This window comes from Crocodylus porosus, unplaced genomic scaffold (assembly GCF_001723895.1).
Source record: "Crocodylus porosus isolate Cpor-Errol unplaced genomic scaffold, CroPor_comp1, whole genome shotgun sequence".
NCBI lineage: Eukaryota > Metazoa > Chordata > Crocodylia > Crocodylidae > Crocodylus > Crocodylus porosus.
The window spans coordinates 13,062,375-13,079,331 of NW_017728923.1; the positions used below are offsets into that span (position 1 = coordinate 13,062,375).

Here is a 16,957-nt window from a genome sequence, read left to right on the forward strand (position 1 = left end):
CTCACCAGCTCCTGCAGCAGCCTCGGGGCTTTGGGGGGCTCATGGAAGAGCCCCCCCACATGGCATGGAGCAGTGGGGGGCAGCCTGGATCACCCCCTGCTGGGCAGGAATAGGTGAGTGGTGTTTTGGGGGTGTTTTTTTCTTTAAAGGGCCGGAGCTGGGGTGGGCGGGGCATCCATGGGCGGCAGGGTCGGGGCTCGGATAGTGGGAGGGGTCTGGAGGGCTCATGGCAGAGCCCCCCCATGCAGTGTGGGGCAGTGGGGATTGCTGCCTTGTCCAGCAGCAGCCAGTGCCTGGGAGTTTTCTTTTTCCCCAAAGGGCTGGGGTGGGCAGGGCAGCCATTGCTGGGCTGGGAGATCGGGCAGGGGAATGGGCGTAGGTGATTCAGCTGATCTGGCAGCAGCCGAATCTCTGAATTGGATTCGGCTGAATCGATTCGGGACAGCAATCTGAATCACCTAATTGAATCACTGTCCCCTGAATCAGCCAAATCTGAATTTGAAGCAAATACTACCCCCTTTGCACAAGCCTAAGATCCACACAAAGCACCACTGAAGTCAGGTTCAGGGATTCATCCAAAATCAGGGGCCTTAGGTTGTTAGTTCTTTAGGATGGAGATGGTCTCTTATGTGGTGCTTTGACAGAAGAACAGAGCTGCCAAACCAAAGAAGACCTTTGCAACTACTGTAAGTAGGAGTAAGGGTAGCTATAAAATCTGTGCTGAAATGGATGTTGTCAAGTTGTAGTTGGTCAATTTTATAAGAGGTGTGAAGCAGATCCGACCCTCCCATTTTGTCTCAGTACATTTTATTTTCATTTTTTTCTCTGTTGTACAGCGTTTCTCAACCTGTGGGTCGCAACCAAAAGCGAGTCACAAGAATATATGAAAGGGTCGCAAACAAACTTTAAAAAAAGGATTCTCCTTTAAGAGAAAAACATAGGAAACTGCAGCTTTTCCCTTGCAGGTTGGCAGAGTTCCAGCCTGTGAGGGGCTGCTTGGGGCCCCCTTGGCCTACACACAGCCACCCTGCCCCACACACCCACTCCCTGCCCCATACACTGGGGGCTAGGGGCAGTGGGTTGGGAGTGAGGGGCACTGGGTTGGCATTGACCATTGATGTTTACAGATGGGTCCTTGTCCAAAAACGGTTGAGAACCACAGGTATAGAAGACTCTCAGCAAGCTACAAGTTGGTCCTAGTTCCCATAGGAGCCCAGGCAGATGCCCACATCCTTCAACTGCACTGTTAGTTCATTTTCTTGCTTATCCAGAGAGGACAGGGAGAGAGCGCTCCACTACAATACTAGCCCCAGCTTCCCTATCTAGCTCTTGCACTGATTTTGGCTGGACTCGAGGACTCCTGATTCTCATTAAGCATGTAGAATTCACTGTCCTCTGCTTCTGCTACTTTGAGGGGCTCTTGTGGTGAGATCCCCTACAGGTGTAGCTTGTGTTAGCTTCCAGAGAAACTCCAGAGAGATACTGGATATCCTGCTGCCAACCTGCTCCCCTGTTCATGCAAGGGATTTCCCAGTACTTCTCAAACGTGTTCCACTTGCTGTCTTAGTCTCAGCAAATGAAGTTCCCTTCAACCCCTGCCTGGACGGCTTCTCCCAGGCCTCCAAAATAGATGCGTGTCATGCAGCTGTACACGTGTGGCCATGTCTTTGCTAAAGAAATTCACACTGTTGTAATTACAGCAATGTAGCACAAACCCTTAATACATACAAGAGCAGCAAGCAAGAAAAATGCAGGCTCAAGAAGCTTACTTTGCTGTGTTATTCAATTAAACTGAACCAGTGTAAGTGCCATGTTGTACCAGTGCAGTAAGTCTATAATTAAGGGTTTACAGTGATGCAGATTTATTAATGTAGCTATACCAATGCATATTTCCCTAAAATAGGCAGAGTCTGAGTGGGTGGAAGTCTGCCTTCCTCTCCCTGGCCAGCTGGTCCTCATCATTCACATCTCTATTTCTTCCTCCCTCCCTGGCTTTTGTCTCTGAATCTGAGAGCAGAGTAGCAAGCTCCTACCCAGCTGCTTTCCTTCTTGCACAGAAGTGCCCTTTTATGTTTTGTTTGTACAGTGCCCAGCACAATTCAGTTGCACTTCAGTTGATTTCACCGTAATACAAATAAATAATGACAACACATCCTGCTGCTGCTCCTCAGTCTTATTATAGGGTTCATTTTGTGCGTCTAGACGTTCATTAATGCACAGTAGTTACTATGCATTTAGTTTAGTACTTGCTTAATGAAGTACTAACAATGCACAGTAACTATATTTACTGTGCAGTAGCGCCAGTGCAGGTTTTTTTTTTAATGACACTGTGCAGTAGCTTAATACTACTGTGCAGTAGCATATTAACACAGTTTTTGCCTGGCCCACTACTGCCCAATGTTATTAGGCTACTGCGTATTAAGCGTTTCATGTAGGCGCACCCATCATGGAGCAAAAAGATTTCCCTGTATCTTCTAACAAGTTCATAAAGCTGCGTGCTCTTCCCTGGGGCCTGGAGAATAAAGAGGAACTCTTTTAATTCCCTGCCAAACATCCTGTGCTTTAATACCAGTGTCTGTGGAGTGAAGGAGCTTTCTCCACTATCCTCTCATTATTCCCCGGCTTTCTTAAAACACCCTGTGAAATAAGGAGACACCCTTCTTAGCCTTGAACTGAAATAACAAGCTTTGCTGTTACTGTTGAACACCTAGCAAGGCCTGGGGAGAAATATGCACACGAGTGTCCCTCCAGGAGCACAGCATAACAGTGAAGTCATTAGGGCTAGCACACAGGACAGGAAGTGTAACTCATGCAGGCTTGGTGCTTTTAAAGGCCCAAATTAAATTGGAAGATCAGGGAATTTTTTTTTTTCCTGCAAATGTCTTTCAGCTGTAATATTAACCTGTTACTTGTGAAGATTTTCAGAGAAAGGTAATTTCAAGTTGACGGCTCCCTTTTAAAGAAACAACTTTTTAAACGAGAGCTATCTGAACCATTATTCCTCAGTGTAGTGAAGTGATAGATCAATAACTGAACACAGATGACAAAGCCATATATGATATCAAGTATGTCATTGGCCATTCTTCCGAACCATGTTTATAACGTATTTTCCACATTACTTTCAAAGAAAGTCAAGTTAGAATATTTTTCTCATAGAGTTGATCTACAATTTAGAACACATCTGTTTTGCTAAAAAGTGATACGTTTACATTTAAATGGGAAGACCCAGTTTCTGTTGCCATCTTAGAAAAGTTAATTTTTTTCCCGTAAAATTTTGTTACAAACAGTACATTGTGAAGTCAAGAGTTACAATCATATACCCAAAGTAAAAAAACAAAACAAAACAACCCAATGGAAGGTACTTTACCACTCCATCTATTACTGTATAACTGTGATTAAGCAAGTAAATTTAGTCATGATGGTAGAAGCTTTTTCCAAGTGGAACATAAGAGGTAAAACTGAAAAGTATCTAATAAATTAGATATACTAGGAATTGCCCTATTTAAAGTGCATTTATTGTTAGTGCAGGATCCCAGATTGTCAGCACTGGAAACTGATGCTGCCTGTCAATGTAACAGGCTGTCCTGCCAAAGTACCTCAACCTGGCAGTCTAATAATAACTATGGAAGCACTGCACTAAGCAGTATTAACAACTTCATTCAGAGGTTTTCAAAGTGCTTGTCAGATATTAGTTGATTAATTTTCATAACTCCTCTGTAAAGGGTTAAAATCTCCATTTTACCAATGGACAGAGAGAGGCCAAGTGTCTTGTCCAAGGTCACATAATGAGTCATTGTTTGAGCCGGGATTCCAACCTGAACTCTGTGTTTTTACTGCTAGATGTAACTGCCTGTCGTTCGTGTATTTCAGTGTCCAGCTCTCTTCAGTCTTTTGTCAGTTTGTGTCAATTGCGATGGTGTTTTGCATGCTAGTCTGCTGAACTAAAATTTGCTCAGAGGGGTATTGAAGACAAGAACAGAAGAAGCCTGTTGGTTAAGGCACTGGGCTGGTACTCAGGAGTTTGATTCTTGGCTTTGCAACTGACCTCCTATGTGACCTCAGGCAGGTGCCTAGACTTTAAACCAATTTTGGATTGAACATTAATCTCTATCTGTAAAACGGAGTTAATTCTTTCCCTGTCTTGTCTAATTAGAGACATGGACAGGGGCTTTCTCTTATGCAGGGTAACAACAGGGTGCCTGATCTCACTTCATCTCCTGCTACATAATATTGTTAATACAATACACTTAGTTGCATGTGTTTGTTTGAATTAAAATCAATCCAACAAGAAGTCAAAAAGCAAAGGAACTTAAAATTTGAGTTTTTCATTAACCCTCTTCATCTTGCACCTTTTCACCTGGCAATGTGACATCCCCTAAACTGAAATTCAAGCTAACTTTTTTCTGTGCACAAAAAATGATTATTCAAGCATAAATGTAAACTCCACCTGCCCCTTCACCCATGTATTCCCTCCTCTTCCTCTTTCATTCTTACCCCATATTCATTAATACCTCTTCCCTTCCAAAGAATCTCTAGATCTGGTTTTAACTTTACTCTCATAGTTAAGAACAAATTGCAAAGATATAGCTAAGAGAATATAAACATAAGCTATATTTTAGATTGCAGCAAACTTCTACCTGTTTATATTAATTTAACATCTTAGAGGCTACATGGTGAATTTTATTTCTTTTGAAACAGATATTTATAGTTTGGCAGAGTTCACTACATATTTAAGATCTGAGCCTGCAATCTGATCTGCACAGGTAAACCTAATGAAATCAATGGAGTTTGTCATGATAAACCCTGCTCCAAAATTAAGACTAATTTGTATACTGCATCAACCATGTGCATTTTATTATAATGTCATTATGGCTAAGTAATTCAAGAAAGCTGGAAGGTGTTATCACCTTTGCTGGTAGTGAATGCTGTACTTCACATTGCTTTTGTTGAAAGTGACCGTGTAGAAGTGCTGAATGGTGAATGTGTTAAATCAAGTAAGGTAAATAGCAGGACAGAACATTTTAAAGATGAACATGGAAGAATTAGTAGGGTAAAAAAGGGTGAAGTTGTAACTAGGAGTGTGAGAAACGGGCCGTATTGGATTCAAATTTGGCCCAATTCGGAGGATAGTGATTCAATTAGTTGATTCAGATCACTGTCCCGATTTGATTCAGCCAAATCTGAAGATTACATTCTGATTTGGAGAATCAGCAATTTGGCCATAGACACAGCTTTAATTTTTTTTCCTACATACCTTGAGGTACCAGGCACAGCTCATGCACACCGAGATGGTGGGGCAGATGGAGTGTCCCACAGGATCACAGGGGGGTTGGGGGGGCCTGCATGCTCGGCAGTGGACCCAGAAGTGGCACCAATCGCCGAGCGGGGGTGGGGGGTGGTTCCCTGCGTGATCCGCGGTGGGCCTGGAAGTGGACCAGAAGTGCTTCACTTCCAGGTGTGCTGCCGAGCACACTGGGAACCTTCCCACATTCCTGTGGGACGCTCCATCTGCCCCACCATTTCAGTGTTCACGAGCCGCCTGGTACCTTGAGGCATGTAGGAAAAACATATAAAGTTGCGTCTATGTCCAAATCGTCGAATCCCTTCAAATCAATTTGGAGGGTTCTGATTTGATTCACAATGATTAAAGGGTCTCCTGATTCAATTCGGATTCAGGGATTTGGCCGCTGAATCTCCGCTGAATTGAATCAGCGACCAAAACTTGGCACAGTCCTAGTTGTCATCCCATAGGCAACTCATTGTCGTAAGCAGCAGCAGTGTGTTTCAGGAAGAGGTGGTCTACCCATGTCACAAAAGGTATGTTGCCAATCTGGCAATTAGTGCATGAAGCCGCCATATTGGAATCCAAGATGACTGCTTTGAATTCACATTTTGGTCAATACTTCAGCCTCCACTAAGGTTAAAAATCAATTCCCATGATGAAACCAAAAATTGTATCAAGTGTGGAGATCAACTGTAACATTTCCAACATAGTAGCCACATTGGTTCAAAGGTGGCTGCCATGAATTTACAGTTTTGTTCATTATTATATACCCAAAAGATTTCCAAAATTACTACATCAACTCTATTCTGTTTCAGACTACCTTGATATGAAAACCTCGGATAGAGACTGTTGACAAGAGACTCACTCTTATTGCCCCTAAGCAAAAACATTACAGTGCGGCTGAGAGTATCACCGAGTCCAGCAAAGTGCAGAAGGTATGACTCAGAATCTACAAGAAGTATTGTGTGTCAAAGTAGGTTCACAGTCAATGATTAGCTAAAGTACACCTGCTGGAATTGTGTGAATAAATGAGCACTTGTTCAACGTATGACAGTCACTGGATTCAACACTTGTTATGCCAGTATTCCTGACAGACTATCATGCTGTGTTGATCCTGCGCTACAACATTCCAAAAGCCTCAATTGAAACTATTCTTGGTACATTTTTGTTTTTTTGTTTTGTTTTGTTTTTACATACAAAGGACATATTGAGAGACTGTTAAGAAAGTTGTACAAGGTAGAAGATGAAAAGGAAACCCTGCTAACAACATAAAGTGAAGAATACATTAGGACATCAAGCAGATCATCTACTTTAGCAGTTCATTGGAGGATGTGCAGATTTTGGTGGAAACATTCTAATAAGAATTGTCATTTAAATCAGCCAATGCAATACACAAGCTGGCAGAGAAGAATGAAGAATGGCATTACCAAATTGGTATAGAAGATCTAATAGCTGCTGAGGCACATTATCATCCTGAATGCAGGTGGAAGGAACAACAGAAGCAATATGTCTCTCATTCCCATTCACATGTGAGGATCGTGCGAGAAGATATTCTTATTTCTCCTGAAGCAAGAGCGTGGCATCAAGTGACTGATGAACTAGGTGGCAGTTTTGCATGGAGATGTGTAGTCTGAAAGATATACTTGAAAGTTATTGTGATTTAGCAAAAGATGAAGGTGGTGAATGTCCTCTGACCACACTGAAGCAAATGAAGCAAGAACTTCAGACTTACTAAAAGACAGCCATTCAGCTTCAGCACCAAAGAAATACAGATCTTCCACTCCTTGTCTTCTGAACTGTGACAATTGGTAAAGCCATACAAGCAGTTGTAACTTTGCATATAAAGATGAGGAAGCCATTGGTCTGCAGTTCAAAGATGAGTTCAGACACACAAAACTTGTACTTTGCTGCTCTTGAGATCAAAGCAGATTTGAAAGTTATAGTAGGCATGGAAGGATACTGCAACTTAAATGAAGAGCAAGCCTCAAAATGTATTTCTGGTAGCCTTTACACATTGATCCATTTGATTTTGGAAGATGACAATGATGTTGATATTGAACATCAATGTAGATGACAGTGATGTGAGATGTCGAACATCATGCACAAGATAAGAATCTAAACATTCAGTACATCTCTATGTCAGGATTTGGTTTACTTGCAATCAAGGGGCAAAAAGCTAACACCAAAACATTTTGGGTTAGGCTTGCTGATACATCACACAACCAGACCTAAGAAGCTGGTACAAAGTCTCCATGATGACACAGTTCATCACATCAAGACCACCGTTGCTGAGAAAAACTTAAAGGAATTTTGGGAAAATTGAGTTATTATCCCAAAGAATCTCGTTCCCAGTCATTTTGTTCAGTTTTCATTGGACAATATTGACACTTGGAGGAGATAGTGGATAGAAAACAAACATTTCCTGCAATGGAAATTGTAGCAGTTCAGAGAGGATCATTAAAACCAGGTGAGAGTGAAGAGCACCAATGTAATAGAAAGGAAAAGCACCTTGAAAGATGTAGCCCCTGCATTTAACAAAGTAATTCTATTGCTGATGACCAATAACAAGTCATTGAAACCACCCATCCAAAGTATGGGTAGTAACACGAATGAGAAGTTTGACAACACAGCTGTTTAACAGATGTCAGCAGAGCTACCATGGATACTAGGTAGAATATCAGCTGACAACAAAGAGAACACAGCCATGCCAGAGTGGACAGCTTTTAACCAGTTTCTTTCTGATGATATTTCACCACCATCAATTGTTGGATTGTCCCATACTGCCTGGAGCAGCATCCGAGTATGACACCATTTCAACTATCATCATGCAATGTAAAAATTGCAGGATGCCTGGGACAATAGTACACAGTCATAACGTTTGATCAGGCATTGTATTACAAAACGAATGAACTTGGGTGAGCTCGGCAAGAAGAGACTGAACAAGTAATCATTTGACTGGGAGGCTTCCATATCATCATGGTTTACATAACAGCAATTGGTCAGAATTTTGCCACTTCAGGTCTTGAAGATTGTTAGACAGAAAGCAGATTATTTTCAGAAAACACTTCCACTGACACTTCCACTGACACAATAAAATGAAAATTGTACAACTGTGCTATTACAGCACACAAAATAGCATTAAAAGTAATATGGTATATTTTGAAATCATTGTGTGGTTGTCTAGTTCAAGCAAAGGATTAGATTACGATGCTGTTGACCAGCTTTCCAGTAGCATGGCTGTTGCATTCAGAAACGATAACTGCAAAGCGGGAAGGAATGTGGTGAAATGCATCTGCTAATGACCATCGCTGTGTTTCTAGGGTTTGTGGAAAAATACTCCCATCAAGGTTCATTCAAGTGCTGGATGAAGTATTAGGAAGTAGTTAATACTCTCTTAAGCTTCATCAGGGCTGAACGTGAAGGAAACTGGCATGAGCATTTACCTACCGTTAAAGAAATACTTCTGCTGATAGCTGTGAATGATCACACAAATTACACAAGATGTTCTCCAGTATATCTTGAATATATGAAGGGTTTAATGTATTTTGCTCCTATGATGTATGGTGGGTTTGTGGAAGGAGGATTAAGACAGCTATTCTCCCATTTGTAAACATTTCAGCCAACCAGGCAGTAGAGCATGTTAATGAGGTTTGCCAAATTGCTGGTGGCACAGTAAACATAACATGCAGTGAATAAGCTAGACAATGATGGGAGTTGAACTACAATGAAAGAGGAACCTAACCAAGATGGTAAATCAAATATGTGGGATCAATATAACATCTTTCAGTCATAACGAAAACAAAGGACACAACTCAAATGAGATTCCAACAGTGTCAAGTTGCTACAAGAGCAGTTCAAAATGTTCAACTTGTTTAAGGTTTCTAACAATAAGCTGTTACATATTTCTAAGGCAGATGTGCTAGAAGATATTGCATTAGATATTTTGAACGCATGTGACAAAGGAAGAGGAATAGCGAACACAATTATCCATAGATGCCTTACTGCAAATGCTACTGAGCTTCTATGCAAACATACCCTAATCAAAATTGAAAACCTTCAAGGATGTAAAGTCAGCTATGGGACTGTGCAGCAAAATTATATAGAAGCAGAACACAAAGAAGATCCAGCAAAGGCTACTCGCAGCAGTTGCAGCAGGTAGAAGGTTCAACGTGCCCTCTCCTACAAGGTGAACTGTCTGGATGTCCTCCAGCACTTTTGAAACCCAACACATTGCTCAACAAATTGCTGACAAAGCAGCCTTGTCATGGATCTTGATTGGAGGTAAAGCAGTAACTGTTCTGCCAGATGCTACTTCCGAGAAGTCAGCTGTTATTATTGATGGTATGGCTCATGTACAGAGAATAGGAAAGCCAAAAACTGCATGAACATTTGGGGATTTGGCTGATTCTTTTGTGCAACAAGTGTTTGCTAACTATTCCAATATGTGCAACTGAGTTGACATTGTCTTCAGTTGATATCCATCACCACCCGTAAGGCTGACACAAGAATATTAAGGACTCAAACTACTAGGCCAATCCACAGAATCATTAGCAGCAGATCTCTTCTGTTACTGGCATCATGGTGTAGTTTCGTAACCTTACCAGGAAACAAAGAAAGCATAGTTAAATTTCTTAAGTGAGGAACTTCCTAAGTAATCACACCAATGTTTTTGAAGTGAAGAAGTGCTCACTGTTGATGGTTTTGCTGACAGAAAGGCAGAGCACTCCAGCTCATGTGACATTTTGCAACTACGTTCACAACAAGAGGAGGTGGACACAAGAATGCTTTTACAGGGCAAACGTAGTCAGTCAGGGATACTCCTCTCTAGTATTCTCCTGTGATGACACAGACATATTGGTCCTTTTTCTGTGCCATAATCTTGTGCCTAAGGTTTGGATAAAGCGAAGCAACCCAATAAGATTATTCCAGTTCATGAAATTATGTAAGAATTGCCTGAGCCAATCCACACATCTCTAATTGGATTCCACAGTGTCACTGGTTGTGACACCACCAGCCAGTTCAGTGGTCACACGAAGACAATTGGAAACAGTTCATTAAACTCCCACATCTATTGGCAGGTCTAGGGAGTAGGCCTGATGTTGATAAGAATTTGTACGTTGTGTAAAAAAATTTGTTGTGTTGCTGTATCAGCCGTCAACGTCTTTGATGGCTGTTTTGGATGTTACGGTGAAATTATTCCATCAAGGAAAAGCTCTGGATAAATTTCTGCTTATATACAATTCCCTTGTGCATCAATGTTTAATCTGATGCAGTGTGCTTGAACGTAATTCACCACTGCCATCACCTGACTAGTGTAGTTGGCAAGATGAAATGATGGTTATGTTCCTATCATAAACATGCTTGAACCATTACCACTTGCAAGGATAACAAGGTAAAAGTGCAAGATGGAATGCCAGGGACCAGCATGCTTGTGCAAGCAGGTTAATATGTCACACAGTTCTAGCTGCAAGTGCTGTATGACACTATGTTTCAATCTGTATAATAACTACAAGGATTCATAAACAAATTGAAAAATGGATTCAAGTGATGAAGAGAACTAAAAACTGCAGTTACCCATTGTATTAATTTTATATATACCATTATACTACTGTTATATTGCCACTAGATTATACTATTGCATTTTCTTTTTGCCTTGAGCCAAACATCTGTTTGTTTCTTTGCCATTCAGTTTTTTGTTAAAAATATCTGACTTACCTGCATTCTGAAATTTTAAAAAATTGTATTGTTTTATTCAACATAACTTGAACAAGTAGGTTAGCCTGAGTTATGTTTTCAGTACTGTAGACCTGCTATGAAATTTGTAGTTATAGAATTTGTGAGGTTTTAGTGTTAGAGTATTGTTTTGTTTACTAGGTTTTTAAATTACATTGAGTCAATACATATATGTTAATGTGTCAGCCATATTGGAATGAAATATGGCTACCATGACAGAAATATTATGATTGATCTCCTTGGTTCATACAATGTTGGTTTCATCATTGGAATTAATTTTCTAACCCTAGTGGGGGTTGAAATATTGACCAAAATGTGAATTCATGACAGCCATCTTGGATTCCTGTATGGCAGCTTATAGTGGGATCACCGCAAAAGGGTGCAACCGACAATGTCCTGATGGCATTTACCTGCCCGTGATTGTTGGGAATACCTTGATCAGCTAGGCAGACTCTAGTCCCCACCTAATTCTCTCCTGCCACGACTTGATGGATTGTTCTTTTGGGAGGTGATATTGTCTTCGAGTTGGGTTATGGCGCAAGGTGCCCTCTAAGTGGGGCTCCAACCTCTGTTTTCACCACAGCCACACACCTCCCATTTGTTATCACAGTATCAGGTATAATCCAGAATATATGCATGTGGTCAGCCTGGCCATTTTCTCTAACTCAAGTCCAGCTATCATTCTTCTTTTGGATAGTTACCTCTAGCATAAATAAAGCGTCTTCAAACTGTCCAGAACTCAGACCCAGACTTGTTTACCCAGTCTGATAAGTCAAATCAATCCTATCCCTCTTCTTGTCTTTTATTCTTCTCTTTTCTAAGTCTGGATACCTGGAGTTCAGTCGCCCTGTAGGGCTTCCTTCCCTCGGTGGAATAAAGGGAAAAAAAATGCTGTGGGGAAATCCTCCCGTTTTTTTATTAAGCAGAGAATGAAACACAAAAACCCCTGAACTCAGTGCTTCTGCTGCTGAGCCCCATAGGTGTGGGTCCTTTAAGCCACAATCCCTCTTCCGCTGGCTAGGCTTCACTCCCAGACGCCATTAATTGCCCTCATTAATGCGAGACAATGTCCCCCTGGGGCCACACCTTCTCCTGATCCACACTGACAGTGAAACTCAAAAAGAAGAAAAAAAATCCTGTATTTTCAGGTTTTTACAAGCTTCAGGCTTTTAACCCTCGCCACTGCTGTGATTGACAGAGAACAGCACTCGCAGAGCTCCTCCAAGCTCACAGACCATCTTGGTCTCAAGCCCCATTCCCAGGGACTATCCTCTTGACTCTCAACCAGAGCTTCCATCCTGCAGGTATTCTCTCTCCTCCCTGTTCTCCTTCCCCAGGGACAACTCTGCCGGAAGTAGCCCTGGAGCACCAGGAGGAGCCAGTGCAACGCACCTGATGTTCTGGTGAATTCAGTCCTAGGCACACTGGGAGTTCCCTCCTCACTGCCCTCTCGGGTAAACCCCGGCCAGGATCATCTTTCTCCTCTGAAGAGGCCTCTTCACATAGCTAAATACACTACTTGTCAGACTGGCAACACAACTTTTATGACATGGGTAGACTACCTCTACCTGAAACATACTGGTGCTGCTTGTGGCAATGAGTTGCCTGTGACAACACCTCGAGAACTTACTGTTCAATTTATAGCCTACTAAAATATATTGTAATTGTATTTATTTATATATTTATTTGTATTTATTTTGTGCTGAAGGCCTCAAAAACATTCCTTGTTTTTCTTTCTTTCAGTCTTTCTATCTTGCTTCATTCCTACATGGAGCTCCATGAAGGTCAATGATCTAGAGGCACTGGAGTCACAAAGGCACTAAAGCCTGCCCACATGAAGCTTTTTGCATAAGGTTAAGGCTTTTCCTTCCTGGTTATTTTTTTATGTTAGGGACACCAATATTATAAAGCCTCATTGATCCCATTTTTACTGGAGAAACAAGTGGAATAGGAGCCCCTTTAGCTGTCAGTTGAACAAGTAAGGCTGTTGACTTTTTCACAGTTTTTCTACCAAACTTTTCTTAGGAATTTGAGTTAAACACATTAGGGATTTTTGATCAGACTGTTTCTTCTCCCTCCAGATTTTTTAGATTTAAGATTTCAGCCTTTGGTAACATATCTGCTAGTTTTCCTGTTTCCATGTGTTGATGAGTAAGATTACAAAGAGTAAAATGGCCCTTTTATAAGTGGAAAAATTCTAAACAAAGAGTAGAACATTTTTCATTCCTTCTTCATAAATCACAAAGAAATATGTATAAGGGAGGAATGATATCTACAGATATCTAAAAACAGAGGAAGAATAAGAATAAATGAAAAATACATTTATGCAAGTCTTGTAGAAGAGACCTTCTAAAGCCAGTAATGCTAAGATTGGGTTGAAGGAAGAAAGGAAGCACATACTGGGTGAAAAGAAATAGCTGGGAAGAGAATACAGAGATAAATATGTAGGTAGCATCCTGGAGCAAGTCCATTGGGAGATTTAAGGATAAGGAAAGTGATTTAATTGGGATCCTGAACTGAAACCAGAACCTGGTGAGGAGTGTGGGGATGATGGTAGGATGGTCATGCTCTTTGGTATGTATGAAAAGCATTTTGTTCAGGGGGAGTCTATAAAGCTGGGACTTGGGAGGTTATAAAAGAAAGTTATAATAGAGAGCATGAGATGAGATGAAAGCCTCAATGTGTATTTCACCAAAAGTAGACTCTAAACTCAATACAGCAGTATTCAGCATTATTGGTATTGCATACAATTTATTGAGTGCGTATTTTATTTCATTATTTGAATAATCATGTTTAAAAAGCAGTCATTGCAGTGGCACAGTTTACAGCAAACTGCCTAAGCCTTGATTTCAGAAAGCCTTGTCTTATTAGGATTTAATCCTGCTTCTACTGAAGTCAGTGTCAAAGCTGTCATTGCCTTTCGTGTCCCTTTAACCTTGAGGTATTAGGCTTTGTGCTGAACTCATTTATTTTTGTGCAAAGGCTGGACCACTTAATTCTTGTTGAAAATTTGGGCTCCTGTACATGTGGAGGGAGCGTGTTCCAACGCACTATAATTCTAGTGCATCAGAGTGGACTTGATTAATCAAGTCTGCTGGAGTGTGGAAGTTGCTGCACTCCAACAGCCTCCAGTGTCACGTGTATCAGCATCCCTGTGCTGAAGATGGCTCATTGAAAAGTTGTTCAATGAGCGTTAGTTCAAAGCAGCCCACCACCATTTTCAGGGGGTGCCGATTCACATGATGCTTCATGTGCTAATTAAAGTGCCCCCCATGCCTGGGACAATAGCACAGTCATAACGCAAAGTGAATGAACTGGGGGGGCTCGAAGCACATGTATAAATGCCTTTTGATTTCATATCTAAGACTAAAAAAGTTTTGCAGGGTGGGGTCATGGACCTGGAAAGGGGGCAGGAGTGGGTGTTACCTGCTGAATTTTTCAGAAGCTCCCTACTTATAAACCTCAAAAATTGCTTAGTCTTTTAAGACACCATCTATTCAGAATTGTAATTTCTGGATTTTAGATCTTTCTAGTAAAATGGTTAAGCTATAAGAACATTTGACCTTTGAGGACAGCAATAGTCAGTGTGAACGGGGTCAGAATTTCTGATGGTCATCACTCGCAACCCCCTGTGAAACATATACTTGGTCTTGCTAATACTCCAGTCAGTTCCCTCTGCAGTTGGTAGAGGATTCCTCTCAACTTTCTGTACAGCTGTGCTATTATTGGAGGCTGTTGCCTTGAGTGATTCGATGCAGGTAGGAACCTGCTTTGACACATGATTTTCCCGGTCTCTCTTGGAGACTGCAGCAAGTGCTTTGGCACAGATAAACTTCTAGTGCTTGCCATATGTCCTTGCCTCAGTGTTCTCAGCACCTTGCTATGTCCAAGGTATTTTTTGTTGGTAGTGTAGTGCTCCAGCACCAGCGCTGGAAGCCCAGCAGGATGGCTTTCCTGCCCAGACCTTCATCAGAGTGCTTTACAAACATTGCTTGCTGAGTCAACTGAATATTCTTTTCAAGGATGGAAAGAAAGCCTCTGCTTCATGATCAGGTTCTTATGCTGATGAGTGGCTTTGAAAGTGCTCAAATGCCCTCTGCAGAGGGCCTCAACACCAGAAGCAGAAGGGGCACATGCCATCTTTCAACAAGAACCAAAAAAATCAAGAACCAATTTAAAGGGTCTAGAGCACTGAGCCAGCCTGCCATGACAGGACCTCCCTGTCAGAAGTGTGTCTTTTATACCTACTGACTCCTGGTCACTTGGCTCTAAAAGCCATGTCATTAGGCCTCAAGTTTGGAAAGATCTACAACTCCATGGGCAAAAGGACCTCATCATTACTGCAGCTAGCTCTGAGCAGGCACTTCGATTTAATGCGCGCAAAACCTGCTTGACTTTTTCATGTCTGAATACTGAAATGCAGACACAACATGTTCACTACCAAGACACTGACATTTATCCAAGGAAAGAGTGAAACAGCCTTACACTGAAGTAAGTCACTCCATACTGTGCAAAGTTACCCTCCAGAAAGTAAGGAGTAGCTATACATGGGTGTAAACCACACTGGCATACCTACTGTTTACATCCTGCTAGACAACTTCATCCCACAGCAGCCTTTTACTCAGTGCAAACTGGATCCACTCTGGCTAGTGCAGGTGCTGTAACAGGGCCTACTGAAGGCAGTGAGCTTAGGAGATCTGGTTATGTGTCTGCTCTTGATTATGAAATAAGATTTACTAAGGAATAAACTCTGAGTACTAAGAAGTAACCCTGAGACACATTTCTTCCATTGTAATTTTGGTATGTATTAACATCGTAAAACTTAAAGATTAATTCAATTTAGATATATTTGGCAATAATTTAGGGATATCCTGAATTAGTCTAAGGTGGACCAGTGTATGTGTACCCTTTCTTCAGGTTCACATTGGGGCTGGGCACTTGAAATCTGCTAAAAAACAAATTCTGTGTCATATTTCTGTGGCCTGTCAACACTGGTGAACATGTCTTTTGAACCACTTACTTCCTTCAGGTTCCTGGAGCCATACCACAGTTAGCCCAGCATAACCATCCTAATGAGGACCATTTTATGCTCGGAGGTTAAAAAGTTCTAAAGCTTTACTTGCCACAAATTAAAGCCCTCAAGAAAGTCAACTGAATGTTTTTCTCATGTGATAGCAATTTAGTGGGCAACTTTGTTATTAAATTCCCAAATCTAAACAACCATCTTATTGCATTTCACAATCCTAATAGATCTGTCCTGAAGTTAGGATGCATGGTCAAACTGCACTGAGGCAAAGCAGCCTTTATTGCTTGCTTCAGAGATGTTTCCATCAAAGACAACTACAAATCAGCCATGTGCTCCATGCATTAATATACAGTAGCATTATACTTTAGATTTGGCCTATTACAGGGAAGCATATTTTGGTTCTCCTTTGCTATTGATTTCATTTCCAAGGCAGGGGAAGCCAAACTAACCAACACGGTAGACACTCTGCTTGTTCCGGGATGACTATTAAGTTGACCAAGGTTGTCCGAAAGGTGTGGTGGGTTTTTTGTCTTAGCACGTATCCTACAGAGTAACCTCAAATTTAGGACCAAGCTTCCTTTATGTTAGTGACTCCACCCCTTCCTATTTCTCCCCTTTTGATGGCTCACAGTCTCCAGTTATTGTTGCCCATTGTTGATTTTTCTTTTGTTACAGCCTTTTTTACGTCCCAACAGGTAGGAATCCTCACAGGTCACATCTACAGAGACAGGAATTGACTTATAATTTTGCTCCTCTGAAGAGATCTTTCCAGTAGGATTTTTACTTACTCATCTCTCTTTAAGTTTTCAGGAGTCTTTGATGAAGTGTTTTTATATATATCATTATTCATTTTGAATAAAATATTTTTTCCATTTTTTAAAATGGTTGTTTATTTAAAATCGAAAACATCTACT

General features: G+C 41.3%; 1 long non-coding RNA gene across 1 annotated transcript in view; it reads left to right on the forward strand.

The window, feature by feature from the left end:
* Positions 1–8,445, forward strand: part of LOC109313492 — a 10,947-nt gene extending 2,502 nt beyond the window's left edge. The window contains exon 2 of the long non-coding RNA XR_002102064.1: positions 6,100–8,445. This is a non-coding gene — a long non-coding RNA (uncharacterized LOC109313492). The remainder of the gene's footprint in view (positions 1–6,099) is intronic.
* The last annotated feature ends 8,512 nt before the right edge of the window (positions 8,446–16,957 follow it).